Source organism: Nannospalax galili, unplaced genomic scaffold, assembly GCF_000622305.1.
Source record: "Nannospalax galili isolate Female #2095 unplaced genomic scaffold, S.galili_v1.0 scaffold517, whole genome shotgun sequence".
NCBI classification, from domain to species: domain Eukaryota; kingdom Metazoa; phylum Chordata; class Mammalia; order Rodentia; family Spalacidae; genus Nannospalax; species Nannospalax galili.
In genome coordinates, this window is record NW_008340098.1 from 43,576 (window position 1) to 63,636 (window position 20,061).

The 20,061-nt window shown below is 41.1% G+C and overlaps 1 protein-coding gene and 2 pseudogenes across 4 annotated transcripts in view; 2 read left to right on the forward strand and 1 right to left on the reverse strand.

Moving 5' to 3' along the window:
* Positions 1 to 5,341: 5,341 nt before the first annotated feature.
* Positions 5,342 to 5,657, forward strand: LOC103735650 (annotated as a pseudogene).
* A 1,316-nt stretch (positions 5,658 to 6,973) lies between these two features.
* On the forward strand, positions 6,974 to 10,655 carry LOC103735699 (annotated as a pseudogene).
* A 5,690-nt stretch (positions 10,656 to 16,345) lies between these two features.
* Asxl2 (ASXL transcriptional regulator 2) overlaps positions 16,346 to 20,061 on the reverse strand; it is a 111,461-nt gene continuing 107,745 nt past the window's right edge. For all 4 annotated transcript variants that reach the window (XM_029564455.1, XM_017798637.2, XM_008834991.3 and 1 more), the window contains one exon: positions 16,346 to 19,879. The gene's annotated coding sequence lies outside the window, so the exon portion shown is untranslated. The remainder of the gene's footprint in view (positions 19,880 to 20,061) is intronic.

Genomic DNA, 20,061 nt, shown 5'->3' on the forward strand with positions numbered 1-20,061 from the left:
CTTTCTCAGCCCTGTGATAATGCTTCATGCTTTGTCTCTGCCTGTTCTAACCAGGCCAGTCCTGTCCTGCCTGCTATCCATCCTTGAGTTCCTGCTGCATACTGGCTTGCCATAGCTCAGGGGCTGTTGGCTCCATACCAGGTCTCTGCCCCTTCCAAGCACACTATGGAGAAAGTGATCCCTTCACTCAAAACCTTTCAGGGAACTAGAACACCTGGAATACAGAATGGCCACCCCAGCTCCACTCTGGAAGCATGTGTGTAGAAAGAGTAAGCATCAGTGCATCCTTGTGTGATTCTGACATGGGTTACCATAGAGCAGCTTTAGGATGTGAATATTGTTAGAGCCTTGGTTTCTCCATTTGTGCCATGGAAATAATATCATCAAAACCACCATAACAGATGGGTCTTGTAAAAAGCAAGGACATATTACTGAGAAATTAACATGACTTAGATTTTCAGGGGTCTGACTATACAAGTCAAGTCCTCTCCAGTCTCACTTACGGTTTGATGCCACCTAGACATGGTTTAGTCAGTCTTAAATATTGATGGGGATGAGCATGTGGCTAGAGAAAGTTCTCCAAACAGCAGTAACAGCTCTAGGAATCTCCTTGTTATCTGGTACCAACTACATCTTTTGGATCTAGGGAAATCTGGCTGCTTCCCCACTTTCCCAGAGGAACTGAATCTTTAGTCAATAGGCATTTTAGTTCATCCCCACAGAATCTAAGAAAAAGATGCTGGTATGGTAGTTCATACCTGCAATCCCAGAAGTTGGGGGGCTGAAATAGGAGGATCACTCACAAGTTCAAGGCCAGCCTGGGCTATAGAGTGATTTCTAGGCCAGCCTGGACTATAGAGCAATAGAGTGAGACCCTATCTGGAAAGATAGAAGAGGAAAAGAAGCAGGAAGAGAAATGAAAAATGAGGAGAAAAAGGAGGAGAGAGGAAGCTAGGGGCAGGGGTGACACTGGCCTATAATCCTAGCACTCAGGAGGCAGTGGCAGGTCCTAAGGGTACTAAGAACGCTCCCTGATAGTACTGACCTGAAAGTGCTGTTTCAAAGTGCTTTGCATTGTGACTTCACACACTGGTAAGGATTATATTTGACTGATTTCCCCTAGGGAGTGGGGACTGGAACCCAACCTAGGGTAAATTCTCTTATAATAAGCTATGGTGTTACTATACCAGTATTACAGTTATACTTGAATAAGCAGCCGGACTCTTAACATTAATTTAAAGAGTGGGCCAAGCTTGGAGGGCATCCATTCCTCCAGATGTCTCCTGGAACTGTGCTGCTAAGCCAGGCCCCAACATAATTTTATTCAAAACTGTTTCTCTGGCTTCAGTTGGGAACTACAAGCTTGGATCAAGCTTTATCCTATCAGACAATCTTGCCCTTTCATCCCAAGGCCTAAAACATCTTATACACACAATGTCAAGCATTCTCAATCTTCATTGTTTTCAGTGAAGAAACGAATATGAATGTGCTTCCTTTCAGTGCTTTAACTTAATTCTCAAGCATATCCATACCCATATTTATTCACTATCTCAACAAATGAAGTTTCCTGAGGGACCAAGGTCACGTGCCTAGGTCATAAGAGGATATGGCTCAGTGAGCTTGTTGGCCTTATAAACAGTCCAGATTCTGTCCATTTTATAAAAGTCATTCCTACAATAAACAAATTATTCAAACAAAAAGCTCCAGAAAAAGACCCTGTCTAATCTACCCTTAGAAAATTCTATCAAGATATGCAAATGAGCCAAATCATCCCAAGGTCACGGGATCCAAGTTTTCAGTTCATTTGGTTTTCTTTCTCTCTTTTTAAGTGTGTTAAAGCTTGTTGGGGCAGAACAGATCCAATTTGGTCTTTAGGGGCCCCAGGCTTTGAGAGTGACTACTTTAATTGCTGCTCCTCTCACATACATCCAACAAAGCAGTCAAATTTTGAACAAAGCAGAGGAAGAATGAGTCAAAAATAAAATAAAGCCAGAAAAGGGGAGCAGGTAGGAGGAAGAACAAGCTAGATCAAGAAAGGGACCAAACATAGCAAAGGGGTGGAAGCTCACCAGCATAGAAAGTTGGAATGATGGAAATGGCTAGTCCTTACATTGGCATCAAACACCAAGCTTCTTCACCTTGTCTCCTTCACTGCTCTCCAGACCGAGTTGGATTCCAGCCTGCTTCCCTCCCTGTCTTCCAGCTTCTGGGTAGAAGTGTTAGCTGCAGTCTTACCCTGCCTTCTAAAGTAGAATCCTATCTTGAGGCAGTGTGCCTACAGAAGGGAAGCTAGGCCATTTTGGTCTGCCCCTTTAACTCAACAGAGTGTCAGCCAGCAACATGCACTGCTGCTGTCTGTATGGATGTGGCCTGGGCATCTCCAGGTTAGTTCCATACATAAATGAATGACCAAGTCTCCATCTTCCACTTGGATAACTCAGTCTGTGCTGTGAATCCTTGGTTCACGTCCTGTTGGCAGAATCAGTGACATCTCTTTTATTATGAGATTTGACTTTTTTTTTTTTTTTTTTTTTTGGTGTTTTTGAGACAGGGTCTCCCTATAGCCCCAGCTGTCTTGAAACTCACTATGTAGACGAGGCTGGCCTTGAACTCACAGAGATCCGCCTGCCTCTGCCTCCTGAGTGCTGGGATTAAAGACATGTGCTACCACTCCTGGCTAAGTGCAACTTACCTGAAATGTGCAAAACATTTTTTCCAATACAGTCTTTGCTTGGATTTTATCTCTGATGTTAAGTGTGTGATTATAGATTCTTACTGCTATGGATTAACTATATTTGTAACAACCTCTGAGCTCACCCACTAATGTTCTGTTTGTACCATAAAGTCATAAAATGAGAGTGACAAGCTAGTCAGTCATTTGTAATGCTTGTGGCTAACAGAGTCTTTTTTTTTTTTTTTGTATTACTAAGCATGGTTTTGTTATGATTGTGAGTGTTCTACAGCACTTCACTAACAAATAAGAACTTGATAAAAGCATTCAAATAGCTTCAGACATATTGGCCTTCAACAATGAAAGTCTTATCCTGAACATTTCCCTCTCTTGAATTTCTCTAATCTTGGCTTTGGACTCAAGACCTAGAGACCCAGGGAGTTTCTTTTAATTCATGGTAATCAACTTCCTGCATGCATGAACTCAGTGTCAGTTACATGGAAGAAGGGAGGATTCTGAAAACCAGGTTATCCCTGTATTGTTTGACTGTCTGTTGGCAGGTTGCTCACTGATGGCCTGCCCTTGTGCTATAGTCTTCACATTTCAAGGACCGAGGGATTCCTCACCCCAGCCTCCTGCTGATTCTCATGGAGTCCTTATGCTGGGGATGGAAATGATAGCATTGCCACATTTTCCTCAACAGCTCAAGTCAGCCTTTGTCTTCAGGCCCTGGGGTCAGGCCCATTACATAAAAGCCCATTAGTGAAAGAAACGGAGATGATGAGGTTTGAAAAGTCTTCACTCTTTGTTCTTCTGATGGGTGACAGGATAATTAGTCCTAATGAGATGCAGCCTCTCCCAGCTAGATTTAGTCTAATTGCAGTGCTTTTTTCCCCTGGAAGAGTCTTGGATTCCTCCCTGGTAGACGTAATGCCAGAAGGGAACAATACTAAGCAGGCTGGCCACAATAGGGCATGCTTACAAGGGAGGTGGGGCAGTACAGTGCAGGAAATGGGATTCAATCCCCAACCCTGTCACTAACTAGCTGAGGAACTTGGGTCCCCTCTGAGCCAGCATTTCAGGTGTTCAATAATCATGGTCACCTCTTTAATACGCTTTGTTACTTGGTAATGCTAGAAATTGAACTCAGGGTGCCATGCATGTTAGGCAAGTGCTCTACCCCACCCCCAGCACTGTGATAACTTCAGTGTTTTGTGAATTGCTTGAATGTGATTTAAATATCAGTGAACTGGCATAAACAACAGCTTGCTCTTTTATTTATTTTCTTTTTTCTTATTTCCTGTTTCATTTTTCAGTGTGTATGCCATGTATGCTCACAGGCGGGTGCAGTAAGACCCCTGTCTTACTCTATCACTCTCCACCTTACTGCTTTTACTTACTGCATTGAACCTGGAGCTTGCTGTTTTGGTTAGACAGCCTGGTCAGTAAGCCATAGTGATCTTCCTGTCTCCACCTCCAAGTATACTGGGGGTTTCAAGCACATGTGGCTTTTTTACATAAGTGCTAGGGATTGAACTCGGATCCTCATGCTTGTGCAGAAAGTGTTCTCATCCACTGAGCCATCCCTTTCCTTTTTTTGTTTCTTTTTAAATTTTTAACTATTGGTCTGTGTGCATGTCTGTGTATATGAGTGCTGGTGCCCACGGCATCAGATACCCTATGGCTGCAGTTACTGGTGGTTGTGAGCCCCCAGACACAGACACACACATCAGATAAATCTTTAAAAACAAGAAAAGAAGGCATCAGGTATAGTGGCATATGCCTGTAATCCTTCTAGGCCAGACTGGGCTATAATGTGAGACCCTGACTCAAAATAAAAAAAGACGTTAATGACATCAGTTCAAATTAAAACTTTAAAAAAAAATTTATTTTATGTGTATGTGTATATTGCCTGCATGTAGGTAAGTGAACCCGTGTCATGCAATGCCCGCGGAGGTCAGAAGAGGCTGTCGGATCCCCTGGGACTGGAGTTACAAACAGTTGTTAGCTGCCATATGGGTGCTGGGATTCAAACCTGGGTCTTCCGCAAGAACAACCAGTGTTCTTAACTGCTGAGCCATCTCTCCAGCCCCAACTCTCAAATTAAACATTAGACAAAGAAGAGCAAATTAAACATTAACTAAGAAAAAGAAATAAAACAACCCATAGTATCAGGTCAGGGTAGAAATCACTGAACTAAAAAACAGAAAACAATAAATTCAAAACTGGTTTGCCATTATGAAGACAATTCATCATCAACAGATGGAAGAAGTCAAGTGTCTATCAACAGATGCAGAACAAATAGAATATCCAACTCACCTTGCTGATCAACACCAGCTGCTTTCCTATAAGATCAGAACCAGGATGTCCACTGTCTGCTTCTACTCGAAGCTGGAATAGAGGCTGTGGGGTCAAAGAGTAGTTGGAAAAATGGAGCAACATGATCCACAATAAAACTTCTGTCCTTAGAGATGACATTGTTAGCTGACTAAAAAATCCAAAAGACTGTACAAAGAAGATACTATAACTGTTAAGCAAGGTAGAGGAAGCAAAGTTAGTACTGAAAAAAAAAAAAAGAGGGACTGTATTGGCTGTTGGTGGCGTAGCGGCTGAGCTCATGTGCTGAGGCGGCAGTGTTGGTGGAGGCTGCAGCAAAGCGTTTGGCGGGCGATGTCTCACACCATTTTGCTGGTACAGCCTACCAAGAGGCCAGAAGGCAGAACTTATGCAGACTATGAATCTGTGAATGAATGCACGGAAGGCGTTTGTAAAATGTATGAAGAACATCTGAAGAGAATGGATCCCAACAGTCCCTCCATCACATATGATATCAGTCAGTTGTTTGATTTCATCGATGATCTGGCAGATCTCAGCTGTCTTGTTTACGGAGCTGATACCCAGACATACCAGCCCTACAAACAAAGACTGGATCAAAGTGAAGATCTACGTGCTCCTTCGTCGGCAGGCCCAGCAGGCTGGGAAATAATTGTGTTGGAAGCATTAGGAGCTGGGGGTGGGCTTGGAACAGGTGTGTACAGCGTGCTGTTGTGAAAGTTCTGTTTTATAGTAATCCTGTTTCCATTTTGTTACACTCTAGGCAAGATTGAATGTATCACAGGAAACACTGAGCTTTTCAGTCTGAAACCTCCATTGCCCCTTTGTTCTTTTTCTTCTCTCTTTTTTTACTTAAACATTTTAATGATGATTCAGATAGAAATTGTTCTTTGTCAGTTAAAGTTGGTTCCGGTCCTTGAAACTGTTCATATCTGCTTTATCACATCGACAGTACTAACCCTTCAAGGTGGGGTGGCGGGTGGTGACTCAGTTTTGTTATGTCCTCCTGGGTAAAGTCTGGTGAAGAATAAATAAATGTTCTTTAGGTTTTTTTTGTTTTTTTTTTTTTTAAAAAAGAGGGACTGGAGAGATGACTCAGTGGTTAAGAGCACTTGTTGCTCTTGCAGAGGACACAGGTTTGGTTCCCAGCACCCACATGGAGGCTAACAACCGTACTTAACTCTAGTTCCAAGGGATCCAATGTCCTCTTCTGACCTCTGAAGGTATTGCATGGCATGGATGCATTTATACACATGGAGGCAATACACTCATACACAAAAATAATAAGTCGGGTGTGGTGGCCCATGGCTTTAATCCCAGCACTGAGGAAGGAGAGGCAGGCAGATCTCTGAGTGTGAGGCCAGCCTAGTCTCCATAGTGAATCCAGGCCAGCTGGGGCTACAGGGCAACCCTGTCTCAAAAAGACCAATAAATAAATAAATAAATAAATAAATAAATAAATAAATAAATAAATAAAATATTTTAATATTTTAAAAAGAAAAAGAAGCCAGGTGTGGTGGCTCATGCCTTTAATCCCAGTACTCAGGAAGGCAGAGGGATATCACAGGATCTCTGTGAGATAGAAGCCAGCCTGGTCTACATAGCAAGTTCCAGGCCAGCTGAGGCTACAGGGAGACCCTGTCTTTAAAAAAAGCAAAAAAAAAGAAAAAGAAACTGAACATTTGCATCCATCAATTTGGTCAGAAATGATTACTTTAAAAATTATTTTATTGCTGGGCTTGGTGGCGGACGCCTGTAGTCCCAGCACTTGGGAGGCAGAGGCAGGCAGATTTCTGTGAGTTCAAGGCCAGCCTGGTCTACATACTGAGCTCCAGGACAGCTGGGGCTACAGGGAGACCCTGTTTCAAAAAGACCGAAAAAAAAAAATTATTTTATTATTTGTGTGAGTGGGAGGGTGTGGTGTGGTATGAATAGGCAGCACATGCTATGGTCTAGGCGTAGACGTCAATGGACAACATTCAGGAGTGTGTTCTCTCCTTCCTGTATGGGTTCCAGGATGGAAGTCAGGTCATCAGGCTTGTGCAACAAATGCTTTTACCCACCGAACAATCTTGCTGGCCCTACTTTTTTTTTTTTTTAAAGCTAGGATCTCATTATGTAGCCCTGGCTGGCCTGGAATTCATGGTGATCCCCCCTCCCTCTACCTCCTGAGTACTGATTTTATACCTGGATGAGTGTTTGCTTTAAAATTGAAATAAATATTTATGATATATAGGGTTAATTTTGTGATACCATTTAGGATTAATTTTATATACAGCATCATTTAAGGGTAAATCCCAACCAAGATGGGAATGGTGGCTCATGCCTATAATCCCAGCATTTGGGAGGCTGAGGCAGGAGGATTACCATGAGTTTGAGACCATACTGGGCTACATAGTAAATTTCAGGAATCCAGGGCTACAGAGTGAGACCTTCTTCCAAAAATAAATAAATGATTAAATATATTCCAATCAAAATCCCACTTTTGTAGAACACCTGACTCTCCAATGAACATAGAAATCAAGGCTCTAATACATCTTATGCAACTTCACAAAGAGCAAAGTTGGATGCTTACTAACACTATCTGATTGTAAGGCACCTCTAAAGCTGCTGTAACCCAGGCAACATGGTAATGTTCAAGGGTATACACCTTTGCCAGAAGAATAGAATAGAGTCCACAAAGTTCATACACAAATGCATGCACAGCTGTTTTTCAAAAAAGGTATAAAAGTCATCCATTGGAGGCTGGGTGTGGTGGTGCATGCCTTTAATCCCAGCACTTGGGAGGCAGAAGCAGGCAGATCTTTGTGAGTTCGAGGTCAGCCTGGTCTACATAATGAGTTCCAGGACAGCTGGGGCTACAAGGAGACCCTGTCTCAAAAAGACAAAAAAAAAAAAAAAAAAAGTCATCCATTGGAAAAAAAAGAGTTTTTAAGTGTACTAGACCAACTAGATATCAATACACAGAGAAAAGAACTTTGATATATACTTCCCCCTATGTAAAAAATTAATCCATGCACACTCCATGAAAGGAGATATGTGGGTGTCAAGTTACCCAGCATCCCACTTGTAGGTATTTGCTCAAGAGAAACAAAAGCAAGTGTCTATTTGAAGATGTGCACAAAGCATATTGAGAATAGTGAAAAAGTAAAAACAATTCAACTACCCATGATATGTGAGTGGCTAAACTCCGAGATAGCCCTACAGTACTGCCCAGCAAAAAAAGAGGAATCAACTTCCTATACTCTTGACAACACAGATGAATGCCAAAATAATTGAGCTGAGGGGATTGGAGAGATATAGTTCAATGGTAGAATGCTTATCTGGCATGTGCAGGACCCTGGGTTCAATTCCTAGCACACAAATAAAGCTGAGTGAAAGCAGCCAAGAAAAAAAAAATAATGCTTGACTCCATTAATATAAAATGGAAAATAATAGGAAGACTGATGGGGCTTGCTGGCTGCCAGCCTACCTCCACGTTCAGTGAGAAACACTGTTTCAAAGAAATAAGGTGGAAAGGGATAGAGCAGGACACCTAACATCGTTCTCTGGCCTCTACATGCACATGTACAGGCCACATACGTGAACATATGACACATACACAGCTCACACACACACCGCAGACACACAAAATTTATTAATTGAGGATCATATCAAGGAGGGCCAGGAAAGATTCTGGCAAGCAAAAGGGTGCCTTCATTACCTGTTTTTTGTTTTGTTTTGTTTTGTTTGGTCTTTTTTGAAACAGGGTCTCCTTGTAGCCCCAGCTGGCCTGGACCTCACTATATAGACCAGGCTGGCCTTGAACTCACAGAGATCTGGCTGCCTCTGCCTCCCAAGTACTGGGATTAAAGGTGTGTGTCACCACACCCAGCATGTTCATTATCTTGGTTGTGGTGATATGCAAATATTATACATATATATCTGTGCATAATTTATAAATCAACTATAATTTTTTTTTTGGTCTTTTTGAGACGGGGTCTCCCTGTAGCTCCAGCTGTCTGGAACTCACTATGTAGACCAGGCTGGCCTTGAACTCACAGAGATCTGCCTGCCTCTGCCTCCCAAGTGCTGGGATTAAAGGCGTGCGCCACCACGCCAGCTACTTTAATTTTTAAATTGTGATTATGTGTGTGTCCATGATGTATGAGGGTTTATGTTCTATAATGCATGTGTGAAGATCAGAGGACAACTTTGTGGACTCAGTTTTCTTCTTCCATCTTTAAATGAGTCCTGGGAATTGAACTCATGTCCTCAGGCTTGGGTGGCAAGTGTCTTTTCCTGCTGAGTTATCTCACTAGCCTTCAATTATACTTTAACAAAGCTGTTCAAAAATTAAGGGCTGGGGGGGTACACTGGACAGGTAGCTCAGCAGTCAAGAACACTGACTGTTCTTGCAGAAGACCCGAGTTTGAATCCCAGCACCAACATGGCAACTAACAACTGTCTGTAACTCCAGTTCCAGGGGATCTGACAGTCTCTTCTGTCCTCTGTGGGCATTGTAGGACATGGGTGCACTTAACTACATACAGGCAATACATGCATACACATAAAATAAAATTTTTTTTTTTTTTTAATTAAGGGCTGGAGAGATGGCTCAGCAATTAAGAGCACTTGCTGTTCTTCCAGAGCCCCAGGTTTGGTTCCCAGCACCCAAATGGCAGCTAACAACCATCTGTAACTTCACTACCAGGGGATCTGACATCCTCTTCTGGCCTCTTTAGGCACATGCATGGGTACACTTAGATACAGCCTACAAAACACGCATACACATAAGACAAAAAATAAGATATTCTTCTGTTTGCAATGGCCACATCCCTGTCCAGGGCCAGGTTTCTCTTGCTCACTCAGCTGCTCTGGAGGATCATCTAGGACTGGTAAAGTACCCGTGAATACATGGGCTGGAGTTACTACCACACAGAGTAAAATACCCTTGCCTGTAACATCATGGGAGGACATGAAAAAGTGTTACCAACTTAAAGCCAATAGGACTGTCCCTTAAAAATGATGTACCCCAAACAAAACATAAAAAGAACAAAAAGAAAAAAAGAGTACTCAAACGAAGGTTGTGGATGGATTCATGGAATACCCAAGACAGAACTTGCAGATGTTCACAATGGGGAGATGCTAGCAACAGACAGTGAGGAAGAGAAGAGATTGCAGTTGCTTTAAAGACAGCCAACAGGAAAGATGATCAAAAAGACAACCAGCAAAGAAAAATGCAATGGTGTGTCCATTGTAGAAAACCTGACCATGGAATTGCTGATTGTCCAGCTGCTCTTGAAAATCAGGACATGGGTACCGGAACATGTTACCAGTGGGCCACAGAGCATGAGATAACAAGTGCAGAGCTAATGTGGACCCTGATCTTGGTGAATTTCCTTTTACAAAATGTTTTGTTTGCGGGGAGATGGGACACCTGCCCAGATCCTACCCTGACAACCCCAAAGGAGTCTATGCTGATGGTGGTGGTTGCAAACTTTGTGGATCTGTGGAGCATTTTAAGAAAGATTGCCATGAAAATCAGAATTCAGAATGAATGGTCACAGCTGTGCGCTGGGCAAAGGGAATGAGCGCAGACTATGGAGTTTTGGATGTGCCCAAACTGCAGAAACTTAAAGCAAAAATACCCAAAGTTGTTAATGTTTGATAACAATTAGTACTGTTGTTAATGACCACCTTGTTGTTACTTTCCACAGTAGGACTCCTTTACAAGCTAGCACTAGGCTCCTTCAGAGGCAAGCCTGTATTGTAGGTATGATGCTGAGCTCGATGGAGTCTTTTCCTGTATTCTGAGTGGTGGGATTAAAGGTGTGTTTTGAATGTTTCCTAAAGAGACTAACACTATAGTTAGTGATGGTTCAGGGACAACGGTGCAATCACGTACAAGGAAGGAGCGACAAGCAGGTAAGTCATCCACCAGGTATCCCTTGTTCCTTTGGAAAAGAAAAGGCGTAACTACTACAGTAAAACTGCCTTTATTCAACATGAGTTAAGATAGAACACAATTTGCCTATGTGGAGAACCATTATTATACATTCAACTCTTAAGGTAGCTTCTATACGACAAATGAGAAATAAGACTTTGGAGCTGAAAGGCAGAATGTACATGTGTCAAAATGCTAAGGCCTACTGCACAGAGATTTCCAAGTGAGCACGGTTGATATTAAGGTCATTTCTTTCATCCTGATTCTCTTGGTGCTGGTGAGAGGTGTGATGTACTGAGTCACTGAATTGAGTTCTGAGAAAACTGATCAAAGCACTTATGGCTAGAGAAAATTGTGATTTCTAGAGATTCATCTGTCATGTACTCTAGACCTTTCATGGTTTCTAGAGATTTCATGAATTTTTCCAAGAAATTTACTTAGTGACTAGTACTTTATAATCTTCCTAGCCTAGAACATGCCCTCTCTCGAAGACAGTGTCTCCTATAGTCCTGTCTGGTACTGAATATGCAGTGTAACTGATGATAACATTGAACTCCTGATTTTCCTGCCTTAACTTGCTAAGTGCCAGGATTTCAGGTGTGTACTACCACATCCAGCTCCTCTCCTTTTCTCTAACAAAGGGTGGCCAAATTCGAGAATCTGGAAGAACTTAATTTAGATGTGTTCCAAGTGATTATATACAGGTTCAGCAGAGTCACTACTAAAGTCTCCAAGTTGCTATTACCTGAAAAACTAACAGGAAAAGAATTGCTGACTTGGAGGTCAAAGACCAACTTCATTTCCAAATTCTAGGTATCTGAAAAAGGACTCTAGTTTTTGAAAGAATCAACCCAAGACATGTAAAATTTTATATATCACACATTCATAGGAAGGAGTTGGGTTATGTATAAAATAAACTCTCATGTATCTTCAAATATTTCATATGATAAAATGCATTGCTTTCTTAATGAGCTAATTTAAAAGTTACATTCTTACAAAGAGGAGTCTCCGGGTGTGGTGGTGCATGCCTTTAATCCCAGCACTTGGGAGGCAGAGGCAGGCGGATCTTTGTGAGTTCAAGGCCAGCCTGGTCTACATAGCGAGTTCCAGGACAGCTGGGGCTACAGGGAGACCCTGTCTCAAAAAGGGAGCCCCGGTCCCAAAAAAAAACAAAAAAAAAAAAAAAGACAAAAAAAAGAGTCCTGATTAAATATAACAAAATCGAGTGTTAGCTTGTTAGCCTAATTCAGTGTTCAATGAAGTCGAGACACACAGCCCCAAACACTGATTTGTAGAAACGCATTCAACAGAAAACCATTCTATAGCCCACAAAATGTCTCAAGCCAAATTTCATGTTACATGGCAATACATGATGTGAAATCAACCTGAAAATCATTTTTTAAAAAGTACTATTAAAAAGAGTCACTCAGTTCATACTTCAGTCCATTTAAAAACCACTTCTGACATTTCTTTCTTCTCCCTCCTGCATCCTCTAGGTTTTGACGTTCGATGAGGATCAAGCTCTTAATTCTGAGATAGAGGAAAAACGACCTTGAGGTTCAGGAGAACTCACTATCTAGCCACTGAAGAGTCAGGTGCACTAACTCTATGTTGGCTAACTTCTTCAGGCAGGCCCAGACAAGCCCAGACATGTTGTAAACCTTCAGTTGCTGCCCCCCGCCCTCCCCTGGGCATGTAGAAGCCATATAAGGTAAAAACAGAAACTTCTGGCCCTTCTGGCCCCAAAGATAAGTCAGCACATTCCAGTGCCCTACAGACAGCCCCTACCAATCAGAATCTTCCCCTACTCAGGACATAGGGCCATCCAATCATTTTAAAGGATGCCTGGTATGCAGGGGCGTCTGTGAAACTTCCCTATAAAAAGCTTACTCCACCCTGGCTCGGGGCTCTCAATTGGATCTGCTGCATTGGTGAAATCTGAGGGCCCGAGCTTAAACCAGAATAAAGGCTCTTTGCTTTTGCACACTCTCTGGACTCCTTGGTGGTCACTGGGGGTTGCTAGATCTGGGCACAACAGCCACAACTGATTATCTGACTTTTTCAGGTTTCATCTCCTTCTAGGAATCTCCCTGACCCTTCTGGTTAAGGCTGAAGACTATATAGTCTCTATGATAAACCTAATCTGTTGAAGACACCAAGTACAGGAAACATCCTGGACAGAGCTGAAAATTCATTATTTGGTGGCATACACTTAATAATATCTATCTCTCTCTATATAAAAATCAAGTGTGGATCCAAATATCTAAAGACAAGGGGTAAGGAAAATTCAAAAGTACTGATGACTTTTCAAACCTTTCCACCCCTAAAATCCTGAAGAATTAGGACATGGGTGATGAAAATGAAAAGGGTTGAACTGCATGTTAATTCTGTGACTTTAAAAGGCCAATTCTATAGTAGGATAGAAAAATAAACAAGAACACTGATATCCATCCATTGCAGAGGAAAAAAACAAAAAAACAAAAACGAGTTCAAATAAAGGGACTTAGTTCCTTCTTGGAGACATGAAATTCATGCTTAAAAAATAATTTCTGAGCTGGGCGTGGTGGTGCATGCTTTTAATCCCAGCATTTGGGAGGCAGAGGCAGGCGGATCTTTGTGAGTTCAAGGACAGCCTGGTCTACATAGTGAGTTCCAGGACAGCTGGGGCTACAGCTCCGGAGACCTTGTCTCAAAAAGACCAAAAAAAATTTCTGGGGGCTGGAGATGGCTCAGTGGTTAAGAACACTGGTTGTTCTTGCAGAAGACCCTGGTTCAAATCCCAGCACCCACATGGCAGCTAACAACTGTTGGTAACTCCAGTCCCAGGGGATCCAGCAGCCTCTTCTGACCTCCATGGGCATTGCACGGCATGGGTGCACTTACCTACATGCAGGCAATACACACATATACATAAAATAAAAAAATAAATTTCCTAGGTGGGCATGGTGGCGCACTTTAATCCCAGCACTCGGGGAAGCAGATCTCTAAGTTCAAGGCCAGCCTGGTCTACAAGGTGAGTTCCAAGCCAGCTGGGGCTACAGGGAGACCCTGTCTCAAAAACACCAAAAAAAAAAAAAAAAAAAAAAAAAAATTCCTAAAACTGTTCTCATCCCAACATGTTATTAAGCCTGTGTCTCTCACATTATATATTCCAATGACCTCAAAAAAGGGTACATTATATTAACATGTGGCTCCTCACTTTCATACTGTTTTTTCCTCTAGGGGAAATGCCTTTTCTTCATGCTTCTCCATCTTGCTCAGGTGCCTCAAATGCTTCCATTTTACAACTCATACATTTAGCAAGTCCTGGGAAACATACAGCATTGATTGCTCCTTGAGTTATTGAGCCCTAAACTACAATGCTGCATGGTTACAATTTTAGGAAGAAGTTTTCAGTGTAGATCAGTTTTACTTATCCTTGCATAACCAGCACTTGGGCTGAACACATTATAAGGGCCCAATAAATATTTAAAATAGTAACATGGGGGCTGGAGAGATGGCTCAGCGGTTAAGAACACTGGTTGTTCTTGCAGAAGACCCAGGTTTGAATCCTAGCACCCACATGGCAGCTAACAACTGTATGTAACTCCAGTCCCAGGGGATCTGACAGCCTCTTTTGACCTCTGCAGACATTGCACAATATGGGTGCACTTACCTACATGCAGGCAATACATGCATACACAGAAAAATAGTAATGATTTTTTTAAAAGTTAGAAGTGAGAAATCTGAGGATCAGTTGAGGTAGTGTGAAAACAATGAACACAGCTTTCTAAGATTCTGGAAGTAAATAAATGATAGTTGGGGGTACACCCTGAAGCTGTCCTGTGTTCTGGTATACTACTTTCTCACTGAACTGCTGTATACCTTAAGGTTCCCATGTCATCATGCAAAATAAAATTTTTGCTTATGAGGTAGCTGACCCATTTAAATAACTACAAAGTAGAGTACTTTTAATGAATATTTCACCTTCATCTATTATACTAGGAATTATGATGCAGATGTTCCGAAACTTACTAATTTCCTTTGTGTGTGGTGTATGAATGTGCAAGTGTGTATTTAGGTGCACTTGCCCACCTGGGCAAATAAAGGCCAGAGGTTGACATCAAGATGTCCTTCTCAACTGCTTCTTCATCTTAGTTTTTGAGACAGGGCTTCTCACCAAACCTGGAGCTCCCAAGACAGCCTTTCCCCACTTTTCCAGAGCTGGTGTTGCCACTTTTATGAAAGTGCTGGGGACCCAAACTCAGATCCTTATGCTTGTGCACTGAGAACTTTACCCACTGAGCTATCTCCCCAGCATCCAAGAAATATATTTTAGAAATAGTACATTTTCAGTTAAGATTTGTAACACTGTTGTCTCTTGGATGGCTGAATTAACTCCAATTTCTTTGGTAACCCACATGCTTTGGAAACCAAGTTTTAAAAAAGTCTTTTATCTCTTCTGCCCCAAAAGAAATAGAGCAGAGCAATTTTGGGGAAAATCAACTAGTGAACTGTAATATTAGTCATGGGTACATTCTTTAAAATGTGGTCTTAGCAATTTTTCTTTGGGGAAATTACTGTCTTTCTCCTGAAGTGCTGAGGATGGAACACAGGAATGTGCGTTATCAGGTAAGCACTTTTAGTGCTGAGCTACATCTAGCCCTTTTTTTGCTCTGCCAATCATATCTTAAAATCACTTATTTTACAATCACAAAGTGAGTTCCAAGATGTGACAACAACCCAGGTGTGGGACTGTAGATAATTAACTTCTAATAGTTGCCCAGTACTCATTTCCCTGTTCTTCAAATTTATCCCAAAATAGTTAACCAAGGAACATTCGTTCCTCTTGGACACACTAAGCTTTCTGAACTGTCCAGATCAGGAAAGTAGGACATGAATCTGACTATGAAACTCTTTTCTCAGAGACTGTCTGGGAAACAGAAATATCTTTTAAGAGTTATTTCTTCAACACCCCTTAGGGCCTGGAGTATAATGGCTGTGAATGCTTTACATATCAATCACTGTAGAACAAGAAAAGCCTGTTTTTCTTGACATTTCCTTACCATTCTGTTTTAGAAGCCAACCACAGGTTCACTAAAAGAGACTACTCTGTTTTCATCTTCTAGTGACATCAGGTGGTTAGGAGAGAAAAGACCGAGGGGGGAAAACATGGCTACGTAAGCTATGACGCTTTAGTATTTTTTACTTTAAGTTTTGAAGGAAATATACTACCCTGTTTTACCACCAGATTACTGTTTACTCTTTCCTAGTCTGTGGTGACCTCCCATACCTACTCAAGGGCCCTTCCCCATGTCACATTCAGATGTGCCACATCTCAAGATTTACCAAAAACTACAAGGTTTTAAATTTCACTTTTAATTATCTTTTACTTAATAATAAAATGAAAAATAAGAATATATGAATACATACAATCTATATACACATATTTATTGCAAATACTTAGAATTCTTATTAAAATGATTTTTTATTTGTGAAAAAATATGACTTATTAAGTGGTGTTGACACCAACTTCTCTGTACATACCCTCAATTCCAATGTTAACAATTCCTTTAAAAAGGCAAAAGACACACAAGTTTAGCATTTTCCAAACCAGTCTATACAAACCTTATCACCAGAGGGGGAAAAATAGCTTGTGGTAAATAAACAATTTTCTTGTAAAATAAAAAATAAAGCCACAAATTATTCCCCTTATTGCATTTTTTGGGGGGAGGGGGAAATAATCTGAGCATCTTTAGAGTAACTCCTTTGAAATAATTTGTGCCTTAACAAGTGAGGTCCTACATTAAGCATAACATATATGAGAAATTCAGTCTTCCACTGTCACTTTTTACATAGATATTAAAATATATATTACTTAAAATATATTATTGGAAAGTTATTTTAAAATTGATCTTTAATAGTTGTATCAAATGTAAAGCATTAAAAAAAATAAAGTAACCAAGACTCTATGAAGCTACTGCTTCAACTTTAGGAAATGTCTTACCTACTGTTTTTGTTCAATAGGTATGTAGGTATTGAAACATGTAGGAAAGGTCCCTGCCTGTCATCATGTTTCCCGAAGTCTCTTTGGACTGTTCTATAAATTGAGCTGCAAACTAACCATGGCCAATTTTTTCACTTAGTACATTGCTGTAATACAATGGGGAGACTTTTCCCTTCTAGCTATGATGTGATGTCAAAGAGAAAACAACTTTGTTTCATTGACAGTGAGCTCTAAAATATAGTCTGAGCAGAGGAAGCCCCTTTCGCTCTAACAAATCATTTAACCACAGAGCTCATTAAGGTGGAGGAAAGCAGTAACACACAATCAGGTTGGTGACTGATGGGTCTTTAATCTGCACATTTCATCTCACCTGGAAGGCAGTGAGGTCTTTAATTCACATCTGAGATAGGACCTACATCTGTATATCCATGGAAGCACCCTCTTCCCAAGAGAAGGAAAACTCCCTCACTGGCCAGCTCTTATCCTTAAACAATGTTACATGGAATACCAGAGGCAGCCTCAGTGTCTTAGACATAGGTGCTAAGACCTGAAGCAGAGCAAACAACTCCAGGCTATTTTATTTGGCCTTATTTTTTATTTAATGGGATGAAGAACATGGATTACTTAAAAATCTCTTAAGATTTCAGGGAGTGTTCTACTAGGCAACTTAGAACATTTATAAACCACACTGAGATGATAGATTATGAATACATCTCTGAGAAGTGGCCTGCAGCAGATGTTACTTGGAAGCTGGAGGGGGCACACTGGAGGCATATGCATCAGGTATGTCTTAAAAGTTCACTGGAAATTGCTACTTGAAAGCCCAAAGAATAAATGTAGCACCTATTAAACCATTTCAGAATGAATTTAAAGGTTAAACTAAAAAAAGCTACAATAAAAATTGTGTTAAAAAGAATTAAGCATCAAACTAGAATTTAACGGTTCAGACTAATGTTTTTTCTTTTCACTTGTAAGATGAATGTTCCACTTCTGAAACCACTGTTTTAAATAAACAAAGACAAACTGGTATTTACTTCTGATGTAAGAAAAAATTTCATTTTGTGAAGCCTGAGGCAGTGAACCTAGTTGGCAACTTCTGGAGTATTCCTGAAGGTGAATATTTAGCTGGGTGCTATTTGGGGACTCTGGTAAACAGCAATATCAAGGATCTAAATCTGGAGTATGGATCAAGAGAAGAGGCACGATGTCGTTTCCTTTTTAAATGAAACTGACAGTCCCAAATTTCTTCCTCCTGTCCATCCATTCTCAGATTAAGGGAACCACAAAGAAAAGCCTTTCTGATAAAATCCATTTTCACCAATACAAACTAGCAGCTGACACTTGCATGAGGTTCATTCTGAATCACTCAACCTCTTCCAGCACAAAGAGGGGAGTGGACAGGCTGGACATGAGGGATTACCCAGAAACACGTCTTTTCTAAAATCCCATGGGGATTACCCAAGGTACTCAAGATTTGGGAGAACACTGGCTTCCGTTTCCTTTTCACTTCAGAACATACACTTCACTCCTGAATCCTTGAACATTTCTTGGCTCTTAGCTGTGCGAATGCTGGGACAAAGAAGGAAGATGGGGTATCATATTGTCTTGGCTGATGCTGGAACAGAGATACTAAACCTATAATCACTTTGGGCTATAGTAAGAGCCAGAAAAAATGAAATACAGTAAATGTGAGTTTCTAGTGGAGTTTGGAGCAGGGGCTATGAACACCAAGTGTGTGATGTAGAAGGCAGGGTGGCCAGCAGAATACAAAGTACATTAATTACTGTTTCTTTCTCCAAATCTGGAATGTGACTTAAAGGGTTAAACTGTCCTAAATTCTATAAATACTTTTGAATATTAAACATAAATGTACCTATACGAGGCTGCACTAATATTACAGCACACAGTTCAAATTAGAAGACTTTAAATGTCCTATTGAATACCAAATTCTGGTGAAGTATGGGCTTTCCCCTCTTTTCCATGAATGGCCTTTAATTATGACCTAAACAGTATTTACTTAGAATCTGTCACTGGTGAAGAAATTTTTCTTTGTGTATAGCACTGGCTCACCTGGCACTCACTATATAGATCAAACTCACAGAAATCTGCTTACTGCTGTTTCCTGAATGCTGGGAGTAAAGGCATGTGCAACTTACGCCCAGCCTGCTAGAGAAGGACAAAACAAAAAACAGACAAAAAACCCCAGCAAAATTTGGATCCAAGTTTTCTTCCAGATGCTCCCTTTGTTATTCGTAATGCTCCTTCACATCAGGCATACTGCTATCTTGACAGCAGCAATTTCAAAATAGTGGGCATATTTTCTAAATAGCATAGTCTTGTACTGTGTGTGGGTACATATATGTGTTTATAGTAAGATGACAAAGATCACTACATCCTTCTCACATGCCTGGGATGTTGAGACAGGCTGAACAGAAGTACCACTGAGGAGCTTTTTTGTTTTTTTAAAAACCTGTAACAACAGGCATACATGACATTAGGAAATGGGTTGGGAAAAAAATAAAAGGGGATATACCTTGTGTCCAGTGTTCAAATCATTCTCCAAAGTTCTTGATGGTCAACTGGATTTCTGCAGTTTCATTCCCTTTGCCCACCAAGACACAGTCCAAATCCTCTTATCGCTAACATGTCTGCTCATATTTCACTGGTATTTCAAACCTTTTTGTGGGGTTCCCATGAATGATGCAGTGTGAGGATGTATTATTGCTGGAATTACTGCCATGCACAGACTATACAGAGGGGCCCTGAGAGGCAGACCCTTCATAAACAGTATTCACTATCTCAGACAGGGGGAGTGGGCTTAAGGAACAGCAGGGCTCTGTTTGACAACAGTATTGATTCATAGAAGCCAAAAGCTAAGGTATGGATTTCAGGGTCAAAACCACTGCCTGGAACATTAATACCTTTAAAAAAAAAAAAAAAAATCCACTTAAACCAGTTGCACCTAAGGTAAAGGGATGAGTAAACCCTGAATCGAAATCCCAAAGGCCAAATCATCTATGCAGGACCACAGCCAGACTGTGAAGATACGATCAGTGTGAATGGTTACTTCCCTACCATTCTTTTCCTTTTCCCAGCTTCAGGAAAGGTTGGAAGGCAGACAGCATCCCTTCACCATGCATGCCA